This window comes from Martes martes, assembly GCF_963455335.1.
Source record: "Martes martes genome assembly, chromosome: 9".
Classification (NCBI taxonomy): domain Eukaryota; kingdom Metazoa; phylum Chordata; class Mammalia; order Carnivora; family Mustelidae; genus Martes; species Martes martes.
Window position 1 is genome coordinate 97,800,416 of NC_137896.1, and position 15,504 is coordinate 97,815,919.

Genomic DNA, 15,504 nt, shown 5'->3' on the forward strand with positions numbered 1-15,504 from the left:
TATAGTACCAAGAACCATAAGATACCTGGGAATAAACCTAACCAAAGAGGTAAAGGATCTGTACTTGAGGAACTACAGAACATTCATGAAGGAAATTGAAGAAGACACAAGATGGATGAGCATTCCATGTTCATGGATCGGAAGAGTAAACATTGTTAAAATGTCTATACAGCCTAGAACAATCTATACTTTCAATGCCATCCTGATCAAAATTCCGCTAGCATTTTTCAAAGAGATGGAACAAGCAATCCTAAAATTTGTATGGAACCAGAAGAGCCCCCAAATTGCTAAGGAAATGTTGAAAAAGAAAAAACTGGGGGCCATCACGTTGCCTGATTTCAAGCTTCACTACAAAGCTGTGATCACCAAGACAGCATGGTACTGGCACAAAAACAGACACATAGACCAGTGGAACAGAGTAGAGAGCCCAGATACAATAGAAATTCTTAAAGTGGATCTGGGCACCAAGCAGGTACTTTAGAATGACATTTCTTTTCATCTTCTCACCTACATGTATAAGAAATTCAATTCAGTAGCAAATTCCTTTGCATACAAGAGAACAGAAAAATCTGCTTTCCTTCCTGAAAGCATAATAATCCCTTTGTCAAAGATGAAATTTTCTATCTTCTAATGAACTATTTCATTTTATTAAGCCTACATAGTAGAAACCCAATAAATAAATCAGCTGCATACATAACAAATGAAAAACTAGTAGGCATTATCCTGCACAGAGCTCACAGATGCATTTTTTCTTTGGCTGATTTTTCTTTTATTTAAATGTGTTAATGTGGCATGTCTGTCTGTTAGTTCCACCCACCCTTCCCATACTCCTGTTACTACTTGAGTGAGTAACATATTGATGTTATTTACCTCCTTGGTCCCTATAGGCACATGAACTTTTGAATGCTGGACAAGTACACTATTACTTGGGTAATTCGCTGCATGTTCTAAGTCTTTGTTCAGAGAATATAATCATTGAAGATACAAGGCTAATTGTTTTAAGTTATAATGCATATTTTCTTTCCATAATTCCATTTTCTGAGGTATCTCCAATTTGGAGCCCTTTCCAATTCAGATGTTCTGGGTTTTCAAGGATAGCAATTCTGTGTATGAACTTCCTCTGAGCAAATGTCCTCACAAGCCCACAGGGTCATGTTGCTTTTTCTAAGGATGGCCCATTCTTCAATTGTCAAAATATGAATTTATAAATATCTTCATAAAATTCAGTGTTAATACAAAGAAGAGACTGAAGAATAAAATCATGATAATTAGCAGGGACTAAACAAAAGGAGACCTTTACTTTCCTTTTTTCAAGATAACCTGTTTCTTCCAGTCTCGTCTCCAATAGGTAAAGAGCTTAGAAAGTGCTACTCCCATCTTTACCACAACAAAAAACCTAAAAAATTTTAAAAATCAATGACTTTCCGTGCATTAATCAAAAAGCAGAAGTTGTGGGGCAAATGGACTCCCCCAAATCTAAAGGAACAGGCAAATACAGAAAACCATAGCTGAGATGAACAAATTTGAAGTAGAAGCCACCGGAGTTGTAAATTGGTAGAAACATTTATTAGTAATTTTGATAAAATGTTGGAGGCTGTGTGTTAAAAGGAAATATTCCTGGAGACCTGCAGTCTTGGATGGATCCCCCCACTCCATCTCATAGGCTTTACTTCCAAGTGCCCACCAGGTTCTCATCATGAAGAATCAAGAAAAATCCCAATCCCCACATGTCTCTGGAGGTGGGAGTGTAGAAGTAGCAATTCTGAAATACTCCCAGAGCATTCTCTATAGTAGAGACTTACTCTCCAAAAGGAAAGACCTTAACAGAATCTTATCCTGCTAGGGGAAGAGTGTTTATCCCTGACCAATCCTGTCTAGCCTTCCTGTCTCATCTAAAGGGACAGGAAGAGAAGAAACACTTTGTGAAAGTCACAGCCCATGGACACAGCCTCACTAAATAACTGAGATTTAATCATAAGGTTCTAGAAACCCTTCCCTCTCCCATACCTAATCAACACATTATTGGGGATCCAGTGTTGTAAAAATGGACTGCAGCTATAGGAAATGTAAGGTACAGACTCTTTTTAAGAAGTTCCTAGACAAGCCCAAGGATGAGAGGAGAGATAAAAATAAGGACCCTTGAGGAATTTGAAGCCTATGGCACCTCAGTTTACAGCAAATATAACATAGCCCAACCCCTAGCCAAGTGAACATAAAACTTCAAACTAAAGACCTATTTACCTAAAGACCCTTTTGCCTGATATATAATGTCTAGCTCTCAACAAGAAATTACAAAGCATGCTAAAAGGCAAGAAAAACACATAGTCCGAAGATATAAAGCAAATATCAGAGTCAGACTTTGATACAATACAGATTAGATAGAAAATTTAAACTAATTATTAACAGATTCTGGCTGTGCTAGATAAAGCAGATAACATGCAAAAATAGATGATTAGAGCAAGCAGATAATAGATAACTGAAAACTTAAAAAAAAATCAAAGAAAATGCTAGAAATCAAAATACTGTAACAGAAATTAAGAATGCCCTTGATGGAGTGATCATTAGAGTGGGCATAGCCAAGGAAGTCATCAGTGAGCTTGAAAATATGTCAGGAGACTTTTCAAACTAAAATGCAAAGAGAAAAGATAATTTAAAAAATAGAACACAGTATCTCAGAACTGTGGAACAATTTCAAAAGGTGTGACATTAATGTAATTGAAATACCAGAAAGAAAGAAATATTTGAAGATCAGAGAATATTTTTTCTGAAAATAATAGCAGATCCCAAACTACTATCTATGAGGGTTAGAGAACACCAAGCCAGATAAATATAATAAAATCTATATCTGCCCATATAATACACAAAGTTCAGAAAACCCAAGACAAAGTAAAAATCTTAAAAGCAGCAGTGGAGGACTTGTCTATAGAGAGAAATGAATAAAAAAATATAGCTGACTTATATCCGATACCATGCAAACAAGAAAAGAATGGAGTGAAATATTTAATGTGTTGGTGGGGAAAAAAGCCACACCAGCTTAGAATTCCATATTTAGCAATATTAACTTTCAAAAGGGAAGAAGAAATATTTTTTCAGACAAGTAAAATATAAGGTAATTTTTGGCCAACTGACCTGTCTTGTAAGAATTGTTACATTCTTCAGAAGGAAATTGTCAAATTCTGATTTACATCAACAAAAGAACATCAAAAAATAAATGAAAGTAGAATAATTTTTTAATTTTTCTAATTCTTAACTGATCAATAGATACCTGTTTCTTCAAAGTAATTATAGCAGCAATGTACTTATTAGATGATTATCACATACAGATAAAGGAAATGAATGACAGCAAAGTAATACGGTTTGTAAAGAGGAGTTAGAAGTACATTTATGTACTTCTTATGAAGTTGTATAGACTATTTGAAAGTAGACTTAGGTAAATTGTAAGTGAATATTTCAAGCTCTATGAATGCTACTAATTTTTTGTAAAAAGTAAAATGAATATACTAAGAGAGGAAGTAAAATGGAATCATAGGAAATTTTCAATTAAAACCAGAAACAGTAGATAAGGAATAAAAAGATGAAGAACCTATTCAATAAATAGAGAACAGAAACATAGTAATTAATAATCCAACCATATCAAAAACCACTTAAAGTGTAGTCTAAATAAATAAAAGGTAGAAACCATCAGAATAGATAAAAAGCAAGACCTAACTAGATGTGTGTCTAAAAGTTCCACTTCAAATATAAAAACACAGATAGATTAAAATCAAAGGGGTGAAGAAAGATATACTATGTTAACACTAATCAAAAGAGAGTTAGAATAGCTGTATTAATTTCAGATAAAGCAGACCTCAGAACCAGGTTAACTATCAGAAATACAGAGGAGCATTAAACAATTATAAAAGGGTCAACATTCCAAGAAGACCTAATAATCTTGAACATGTATGCACCTAACAAAAGCCATCAGTATATGAGTAGCAAAAGCTGAAAGAAATGTAAGGAAAAACAAACAAATCTACTATTATACTTAGAGACATTGACATCCTTCTAATCAATAGATCAAATGCACAGAAATTTATTAAGGATATTATTGACTTGAGCAACACTATCAATCAATCTGATCTAAATGATATTTATAGAATATTTCACCTAATAATAGCTGAATACTTTGTTATCAAGGTCACCCAGAACACTCACTAAAATAAACCACTTCCGGTCCATCTAACACAGCTTAACAATTTTAAAAAATAGAAATCATACAAACTATGTTCTCAGACCACAGTGGAATTGAACCATAAATCAATAACAGAAAGACAGCTGGAAAATTAGTGAACACTTCTCGATTAAACAACACATTTCTCAATAACACATGGATTAAAGAAGATGTCTCAAGAGAAATTTTTTAAAATTGAAGTAAATGAAAATAAAACTTATGAAAATGTGTGGCTGCAGCAAAAGCAGTCCAATGATGGAATTTTATAGCATCAAATGCATATTTTGGGATAAGTGAAGGAGCTATTCAATACTACAAACCTCTATCATAGGAAACTATAAGCCTAAAGCCAATAGAAAAAAAGAAATAATAAAATTTTTAACAGAAATTCATGAAATTGAAAACAGGAAACCAAAGGAGAAATTCAATGAAACCAAAAGCTGGTTCTTTAAAGAGATCAATAAAACTGACAAAATTCTAGTCAAGCTTACAATAGCAAAGAGAGAGAAGAGACAATTTAGTGATATCAGAAATAAAAGAAAAGTTATCAATACTGATTCCATAGACAATAAGGAGGGGCGCCTTAGTGGCTCAGTCAGTTAAGCGTCCAACTCTTGGTTTTGTCTCAGATCATTATCTAAGGGTCCTGAGATGGAGCCCTGTCTCAGGCTCAGTGCAGGGCCTACTTGGGATTTTCTCCCTCTCCCTTTATCCCTCCTCCTTGTACTTCATGCATGTGCTCTCTCTCCCTTTCAAAAAAAAAAAAAAAAGATAATAAGGAATACTGTGAACAACTCTATACCCACAAATATGAGAATTTAAGTGAAATGGACCAATTCCTTAAAAGATGCGAACTACCAAAACTCACACAAGGAGAAATACAAACTGTATCTATTCAATAAGTTGAATCAATAAGTAATAACCTTTCAAAGGAGAAAGCAAAGTGCCAGACCCAGATAATATCACTAGAGAGTTCTACCACACATTTAAGGAAGAAATGATTCCAGTTCTTTATAATCTATTCCAAAAAATATAACACAGGGAACATTTCCTAACTCATTCTCTGAGGCCACCATTACCCTATTACCCAAACCAGATAAAGCCATTGCAAGAAAGGAAAACTACAGACAAAAATCTCTAATGAATACAGATATAAAAATTCTCAACAAATTATCCAAAAATATGTAGAAAAAAATTGTATCATGACCAAGTGGGATTTTTGCCAGGTATTCAAGACTGGCTTAATACTTAAAAATTAATTAATGTAACCCACTAAGCTCATATGCTTATATAAATTGATTCAGGATATTAACTTGACAAAATTCACACCCATTTATAATTAAAAGAACTTAGTAAACTAGTGATAGAGAAAAACTTTCTCTATTTGATAAATTATGTCTACAAAAAACTTACACCCAACATGACATTTAATGATAAGAAAATATACACATTCCTGCTAAGACTGAGAACAAGATAGGATATTCCTTCTCACCACTCCTAGCCAACACTGTATTGGAAGTTCAGCTAATGAAATATGACAAGAAAAGCAAGTGAAAGGTATACAGAATGTGAAGAAAGTGCTAGCACTGTCTGGAGAGCCACATTAAAACAACAACGACAATGAATCTAGACACAGACCTAAAACTTTGCACAAAAAATCAACAAATGCTGTCAAGGATGAATAGCAACAAGAACTCTTTCATTGCTCTCAGGAATGCAAAGTGTCGCAGTCACTTTGAAATAGAGCATAGCGGTTCTTACGAAGCTATATTTAATGTTCTTCTACCTCCTGCCTCTAATGTGCTTCTAGGCATTTACCCCAACTGATGTGAAAATGTATTTCCCACCAATACCTGCATTGTAATTTTTAATATCAGCTTTATGTATAATCACCAACACCAGGAAGCAACCAAGCAGTCCCTCAAGAGCTAGAAGAAAGACCCATCTCTCATCAGCAGCAGTTAACTTAGTGAAGGTTTATCTATCTATACACTGGAAATAACCACAACAACGTTTCAGTGATTTCACATCAATTATTTACTCCCCAAAATAAAATTTTCACAAAAATCACCACGTAGCTTCACTGGCTGCTTATTCTGATAGGAGAATAAGGAAAGGAAAGCTCATCTGTCTTGAGAATTTTCAAGCAGGAATGGATCTCGCTAGTGTTCTTGTTCCACAGCTATTAGGAGAACCAGGGGAATGTGTGTTTAGTATACCAATAGCTTATGTGGAAGCAAGAGAGTCCCTGCGTTGTCTTGTTCTACACAATAGAAAGATCCTCTCTATTTATGAAGCCCTTATGTCATGATGAGGTTGTTGAGTTTAATTCCCATAGTGTGTAAGTTGCAATGCAGAAAAGAAAGCACTTCCCAAGCTTCATTCCCTGGCTTCTTTTTCTAGAGGCCATTTTGTAAATTAAAGCTTCTGCATACTACATATTCCCTAGTGGCCTGCTAGAACTAATACGGTTCCCCAAAGTGCATAATGACTCCCAAGTTACAGCTTAAAGAGTGGAGAGTTATAATGAATAATGAAAGAGTAAAAATACACCTGGGTTCCCTTGCCTGAGGGTGGGAGAGGGGACTGGTACCTCTAACAGCACCAGATGAAGTGCCAAAGCATCAGCTTCAGAGTTGTTCCCCACAGCTTCCCGACATAGAAACAGATCCTAGAGACACACACTGAATAGCCCAAAGGGATTATTTTCATTCATATTCTTTGCACCTGATCTGCAGATTCCATTATTATGCCAGTACCTTTGTCCATCCAATATTGAAATCACAGCCATGCTTTTAAAATGCAAAGCACTGGGGCGCCTGGGTGGCTCAGCAGGTTAAAGCCTCTGCCTTCGGCTCAGGTCATGGTCCCAGGGTCCTGGGATCCAGCCCCACATCGGGCTCTCTGCTCAGCGGGGAGCCTGCTTCCTCCTCTCTCTGCCTGCCTCTCTTCCTACTTGTGATCTCTCTCTCTCTCTCTGTCAAATAAATAAATAAAATCTTTAAAAAAAAAATAAAAAATAAAAAAATAAAATGCAAAGCACTTTTAGTTGTCTCTATAGTCTCCCTGCTTAAAGGCCTAAATCTTCTCACTAAACAAACAGTAAAATCTTCCATATATTATATTGGCCTGTGTTTGTTTCTGAAAATACTGTCAGGAACACTCTGGCAATAAAAGGTGAGTGGTTGGAAATGCTATGTAGAGAGGCAGCTGTGAGATCCCTCAAGGACAGACACTGGGAATTCACCGATGTTATCAGTGGGATTGTCCTGTAATGTTGGCAATGTCTACATCAAAGACATGGAAACACCACATGACTTGCAAAAAAGCTTCCTGGAAACAAATAAAGAAATGCCACTACAGGAAATATAGAAGTGAAGAGATGAAAAAGGAGTTTGCCTGATTGGGCCACATTTGGGTAGAAACCAGAGTTGGTTCTTGACACAGTGTTGCTATAGACCACTGTTTCTCCTATCCCGTCAACAGACTCATCATGTCCTATACCTGACCCCACCAATACCTGACTGCCTCCAGAAATGACAGTGTCTCATTATCCCAGGGCTCTGTCCATTTCCAGTACTTAAAACTAGACCATACCACAATGAGGCAACCGTTTACCCACACCCTCACCTTGAATCCTCTGTCCACTCTCTTACACTGTGTTAATGTTCTTGATCTTCTTGGCCTTCATGTTCCTTGTTAATACATATTTCTCCTGCATTGTGGTATTCTTTAAAAATTGCTTATGGGTTATGACATTCAAACTTTTATTTTTTAACATTTTAAAATAAATTTATTTATTAAATTTTTTAAATAATACATAGCAGTAAAAAGCTTACCTTCTAGGACTATCTACTTTCAAATTAGAGCCCATCTTCCAGTTGCCATAGCAAACGACTACTACTATTTTTGCTTCACTCAAAGTTTCTTTTTTGTATTTAGACAAGTAAATAGAAATCTATATTCCTTTTTTCCCCTTTTATCACATAACTGGTAGTACACTGGAGCATTGCTCTTCACTTTTCTTTGTTTTGTTTGTTTTTATTTAATAAGAGCTTACCTGATTAGGTCACTCCCACTCAGGATATTCTCATCTTTGATTGCTTAAAGTCAACTGATTTGGGGCCTTAATTACACCTGCAAAATCCCCTTCAGGGCACAATCACAGGCATAATAGCCCATCACTTCTACTATATTTATTGGTTAAGCAAGTTATAGGTCTAGCCTATACTCAAGGGGCTGTGATTACACAAGGGCATGTGTCATTAGGGATCTTCTTAGAATTCTGGCTACCACAACTGTATTCCCTGAAGTGAAATTGTGGGGCCAATTGCAATTTTGAAAGAAATTGACAAAGGGCCCTTTCTAGATAATTATACTTTCAAAAAGAAGTATGTTCATATTTTCTTATGGGCCTCACCACTGTTGTATGTTAATACATTTTGGAATGGTATCAGTCTGGTAGGTGAATTGGGAGTTTCTCAGTATACTTTCAATTTTCTTTTTCTTATTATAAATGAGATTTAGTAGCTTTTCATATGTTTAAGTACTGTCCATATGTTATTTTCACTAATATTCTTTTTTTCCATTTTATTTTATTTCTTTTTAGTGTTCCAAAATTCATTGTTTATGCACCATACCCAGTGCTCCATGCAATATGTGCCCTCCATAATACCCACCACCAGGCTCACCCAACCCTCCACCTACCTCCCCTCCAAACCCTCAGTTTGTTTCACTAATATTCTTTTATTTCTTCTCCCATTTCCCCCATTGGGTTTTTAGTCTTTATCTTATTTATCTAAGAATAATTTTAAATATTGGAAGGATGAAATCTTTGTGATAGAAGCTGTAAATATTTCTTACAACTTTACAAGTTTGCTATTATTTTTTTAACTGTGGCAATCACTTATTTTGCAATGATGCAAAAGTTTTTGTTTTTATATTAGAGTCACAATTTTTATATATGTATATATATATTATTTTGGTTTGAATAATAGTTGATGTTAAAAAAAGAATTGACAATCTTTTCTTATAGACTGACTTATGGTTGTATCATTTTCATTTACATATTCCATGTATTGGGAATTTCCTGATATATTATGTTAAATATAGATCTGTTTTCAAAAGGTTATACATAATTTGTATTTTTCTACTTGAATGAACTTCTTGTAGAAGATTATATTTCAAAAGATAGCTGCATGGTTTTCTTTTTTTTTTTTTAAGATTTTTTATTCATTTATTTGACAGACAGAGATCACAGGTAGGCAGAGAGGCAGGCAGAGAGAGAGAGAGAGAGAGAGAGGAGGAAGCAGGCTCCCCACTGAGCAGAGAGCCCAATGTGGGGCTCGATCCCAGGACCCTGGAATCATGACCTGAGCCAAAGGCAGAGGCTTTAACCCAGGTGCCCCAGCTGCATGGTTTTCTTAAGATGAAACCTGAAACCTACAATATAGCTTTAAACTGGCTTTCCATCTCAGGAAATGTGCCTTTGGAACTTTGGGTCACTATGTGAGTCATCTAGGAGCCCTGTGATTGCCTTGGTGGAGAAACAATGTGGTGAAATTACATAGAGGGACAGAGATGCCAATGAGCCCCAGTTCTTTCAACATCCTGCTCTCAGCCCAGGTACTAGATATATGAGTATAGAAGCTTTCAGGATGACTCCAGGACTAAGCCAAATCCAAACTCCGCAGCTAAGATGCTCCCAAACACCTAATCCACAGAAATCATGAATGATTATAAATAATTGTTGTTTTAAACCACTTAATTTGGGGTTGATTTACTAAAACAGCAATAGCAATCAAATTTTTCTTGTTTTTTTTTTTAATTTAAAAAACATGAATTCTCCTGGTTCTATTACCAGAAACCTTCCAAATTTTAAACTTCCGTTAATCTAACCACACTGGATAATAGCACCAAAGATAAATAAAAATGCTAATGGAAGGCATCTTTTTTTTTTTCTGCCTCTAGCCAAAATGTTTTTAGGGTGTCTATATTAAGTAAAATGATGTCTTTGAAGCAAAAGAAATGGTTCGAATGGTACCAAAGTATCTATACATTCCTTGTTTTTAAATGAATGCTCCATCCTACAAATATGTCACTGAACTTTTGGTATTTTTCACTTTGAATGCTCAGAGCATATACTCTGCTGACCAAATCCAGCTTCAGGGACCCATATTCAGATTTTCCTAATTGTGACTCATACAAAGCCTTCGGCTGTGCTAAGTGGTGTAGGAAACTGCATTATATATATACTTTTTATTATACACTATTTCCTATTCAGTGTTACCACATGTAGAAAAGAAGTCTTTATCCCTGTCATGTACACACATCTCCAAGGTACTCCATTAAGAGAGATGTTTAACTGTGAACCTCGAAGAGTACCGTGTGATATTTAAATGCTGTACATAACTGCAGAGGAGACAATTTCTCCCTTTCTCTTTTCCCTGGAGTTAATGTGTAATTTTGAGAGGAACACTATTTGTTTAGAGTATTAAATGAGTGGCATATTGAGAATACTTAAAATGTATGAGTATTCTATTTACATCAAATGTGGGAATAGTGTTTTTATATTTCAGGAAATTTTCTGTGTCAAGATGCAGAAAAAAAAAAGATTATTTATGAAACTCAGCATTGCATATCCTGGTATTATGTTGGGGAATCGTCTATTTTATTCCAGGTTTCAGCAATTTATAGAGATGACAAAGAAGATAAAGGAAAGCTTTAGATGCAAATAGCCACATGTGTTTAATGAGGGCATTAGCCCCACTGTGAGGTACCAGGAGGATTTCACACAATCTGCCTTCAGGTAAGACTATTAAAATCCTATCTAGTCAATAATTTCTATAGTTTTCTTTCTTAAAATATTTATGGAATCAAAGTTTCCTAGTTCTTTAGGAATTGATACCAGTTATTCAATCCTTGCTTTCATCCATTAAAAAAAAAATCTAAAATACATCACTTGCATTGCAGAGTAAAATTTTTCACCCAATTAACCATCAGTGAATATTAACTCTCTACAATAACCCCATATTATTTCATTTATTTAATGATGGCCGTCATCTCCCCTTCCCTCCTGAGTTAACACAACTCTCTTTTTTCATGTATGCTTCCTTTACTTTCATTAACTAATTTAGTAATGTTCAATGAATGCCTAGTTTGGACCAGGAACTATTTAACTGTTGGAAATATGATGTAACTGAAAAAGATAAGGTCCCTACTCTTACAATAAATATCTGTTGAATAAATGAAGGCATGGGTGAATGATCATTTATTATTATTATTGCTGTTTTATTGAAGTCATTTTTGTACCCTCTGGCATTTAATAAACATAAATTTGTTTAATGAGGATATGACAGAAGAGTATCCAAACAGATATATAAGACTCAGAACCAGTGTATCAGTTCAATATCAGTTTTATTCTGAAAATTAAATGGAAAAGAATATCTGGAGGTTTGTGATGAGAGAAAGAGAGGGAAATGAAAGAAAAAGAAGAGAAGACCCAATCTTTTGATAGACATATAGCTGGGGAGAATGAGAAAATGGGATAAACAGAAAGGAGCAGAAGAAAGTGAGGGTTGACAATGGGAAGCAGAAAACTATTTCAGACGTAGAAAAACAAAATGGTGTGGAACATTGAAGCCCAGTGAGCAGTGAGTTTCAAGCACTGAGACTTGGTCCATCAAGGGGCATAAAGAAAGCAAGTCCAGGAAAAGGAAGCTGGAGAAAATAACTTCAGATCTCACATGATGTCACAGGTTACTCTGAGATTCCAACATTTTTTGTTTGTTTGTCTTTAAGAGATAGAGAGAGTGGGGGAAGAAGCATAGGGAAGAGGACCAGCTGACTCTGTGCTGAGCCTGACTTGGGGCTCAGTCTCACAACCCTGAGATCATGACCTGAGCCAAAATCAAGAGTTGGATGCTTACCCAACTCAGTGAGCCAGGTGCCCTACAGCTTTTTTGGATAGCTTCATGTTTGTAAGATTGGTCTTCCTCAAAATTTGTAGGTACCTGTCCCAAGAGCAGGACTGCATTTTAGTTTTGCTTGAATCTTTCACAACCTCTGACATACAGATATTGTCAGATAGGATTCGCTTGAGAACATGCTGACTTATCTCCACGATTAATCACATGATTTTGTGGTTTTCTGTCTTCCCTGACTTTTCTTATTTCATGAATTTATCTTTTCTGTTTCTGGTATAACTTTATGTGCTAAATATCCTTTTTAATTTTTCTTTTCTTTCCTTTTTTTTTCTTGTTTTCTTTCTTTTTCTGCCATTGAAAATCTCAATCCCTATGAAGGTGAGTAGTCAGGGTGGGTTGCTGCCATTAGCTGAAGCTGGATCTACATTAAAAAACTTAAGATAAGGAGCCAGGAAGTATAATTAGAGCCCTGCAGTATAAAGAATAGATTTTAAAAAATTTTTTCAGCACTTTGAAGATGACTCTTCTAGTAATCAAATTTTGACTACTAAGACAGTATATTTTGATGATCTTGCATTTAAATATCCATTTAAATTTACTCAGAAACATCTGGAAGTACACGTGTCCTCTGTTGCTATGTAAGTTAGTTTTACCTCTGTTTCCCCATTCCCACACCTAAAGTCATCCTGGCATTTACTATGAATTCTTCTGATTATATAACTCTAACCTTGTATGTCTTAATTATAATTTGAACTCTGTCTTGTTCCTGAGAATCTTGTTCTCAGTTCCTCTGTTTACCTAACCAGACCAGTTTGTTTCCTTTGCCTGTGTTCCTATCTTGTCGCTTTGCATGGTATCTCTGAATTCTCTAGAACTAGAAAACAAAACATTGTGGGAAATTATAGAAACCCTGTCTGGATCCTGCTTTCCTGTCTTCCCTGTAGAACAGAAGCCTCAAGATGCTAAAGGAAGGACAGCAAAACCTTTCACTCTGACAGCAATTTGTGAAGAACCATCTTGGGCAAAGGGCAGGAAACTCCTGGGGCCAGGCAATTACAGATCCTTGCTCATTGGGGAAGGACAAGACCACTTGAGAAGGTCCCACTGCAAGGATTCAGGAAAACAGCACTCAATTAGGCTGAGCATGGAAAAGAACAGTGAAGAATACTGCCCTCTCCCCATACCTGCCTAGTAAGAGTAGAGCAACATGTAATAGCCATCTCCTTCTGGGGATGGTAGGGGAACATGGAGAGAGCCTCTCTGAGCTCCAGGTACAAAGAGAAATCATGAAGTTGAGGGTAGCATGCACACCGAAGAAAGTTCTCAACGCACTGGTTGGTCCCCACACTAAACAGAACGTGATGCCAGAGGACTTTGAAGTCTGTGGTATGCTTACGGTAACAACAGGGACAATAAAACCCAAACTCAGGAAACACCCATTCATTTGATTACACAGTATCCCACAATAAAAGCCTAGCCAAAAAGAATTGTGCCCATTTTCTGGCATGAATTTTATTTATCTCAGTCTCCACTGCCTTACACAAGATTTCTGGCTTTTAGTCAGAACATACATGAAGCATAAGAAAAAAAAAGAGAACAAAATATTGAGAAATAGGGGCACCTGGGTGGTGCAGTCAGTTAAGTGTCGGATTCTTGGTTTGAGGAAATACCAAACAGGATAAGTGCAAAGTAAGTAAGTATATAAATATCAAATAAGTAAATGAACAGCAAGGATATGGTCAAGATATATCAGATTCAAATTATTGAAAATGATAAAGAAAATCTTGAAGACAGAGAGCAAATAAAAGATACATTACATATAAAGGACCAAAGACTATCAACATTATTATGGAAATTTATGCAAGCCAAACACAACAGTGTTATACCATTAAAATACTAAAAGAAGAAAATCTGTTCACCTAGAATTCTGTATCCAGTGAAAGATATCTTTCAAAAAGTGAAAAATATTTTTTTCAGACAAATAAAACTGATGGAATTTCTGACAGTACATGCACACTATAATATTAAAGGAATTGTTAAATAAAAGGAATAACATCTGACAGAAACTTGGAACTAAACACACCTACACACACATATGCAGTCACACACACATAAATGAAGAACGGTAGAAATTTGTTGGTTTATAAGCTTGGGTGCATCCCAGGTGGAATCTGAAACTGGCCCGCTTACACAGAGGGCAAGGAGAGACTGAAGAAAAAGTTAAGCCAGTCCACATTTGGAGCTGGCAGGTTAAATAAGCAAGGGAACTTATAGATGAGACTTGTCTTGGGCAGCCACAAGATAAACCTGCCCACCAGAATCTTAAAAGTTTATATAGAGGCCTTACTGGGGTTCAGTCATATACACCATCCAGTTGGTCTCAACAACACATTGCTCTCATAAGACTAAATCCTTGGGGGGCACCTGGGTGGTTCAGTGGGTTCAAGCCTCTGCCTTAGGCTCAGGTCATGATCCCAGGGTCCTGAGCCTGGAGTGGGGCTCTCTGCTCAGCAGGGAGCCTGCTTCCTCCTCTCTCTCTGCCTGCTTCTCTGCCTACTTGTGATCTCTGTCTGTCAAATAAATAAATAAATAAAATCTTTAAAAGAAAAAAAAAAAAAAAGACTAAGTCCTTGGATGCCAGGATGGCTCAGTTGGTTAAGTGTCTGCCTTCAGCTCTGGTCGTGACCCCAGAGTCCTGGGATCGGGTCCCACGTCAGGGTCCCTGCTTAGTGGGGAGTCTGCTTCTCCCTCTGCCCTTCACCCTACTTGTTCTCTCTCTCGCTTGCTTGTTCTCTCTCTCTCAAATGAATAAATAAAATCTTTAAAAAAAGAAAAAAGGCTAAATCCTTGAAATTGGTCCCAGCAGAATATACATTTTTTCAAGAACAGAGGAGAGGTTGAAGAGCCAGGATCCGACTCGAGGATCAACTGAAACTCACGTCGTCGCAATCTCTCCTCCAACAAAATTACACAAGTCAAGGTAAATATGAAATTCAGTTCTCTTTTATTTTCAGTAGCTAAAAAAATAAAATTTGGAATAAAAAAATAATAGCAACATATATATTTATGGCATATGTAAAAGCAAAAAGTATGACAATGAGGAGGAATTGCTAATTTACTTCTATGAGATCCTCCCGTTACACTTGAAGTTGCGAAATCATGTTTTAAGGTATACTGTAGTTAAACATGTATACACTAAGCCAGAGGCAAACAGTCCACACATGGCAGTGAGACAAAATGAGTTCTCTCGAACACTGACCTCCCCCTGCTGCCTGTGCAAAGGAAGCAACCCTCATCCAAGGAGGAGGTGTCCGATGTTTTATGGGACAGTGATAAACAAGGTGAAAATTGACCTTGTCACCCGAAGAA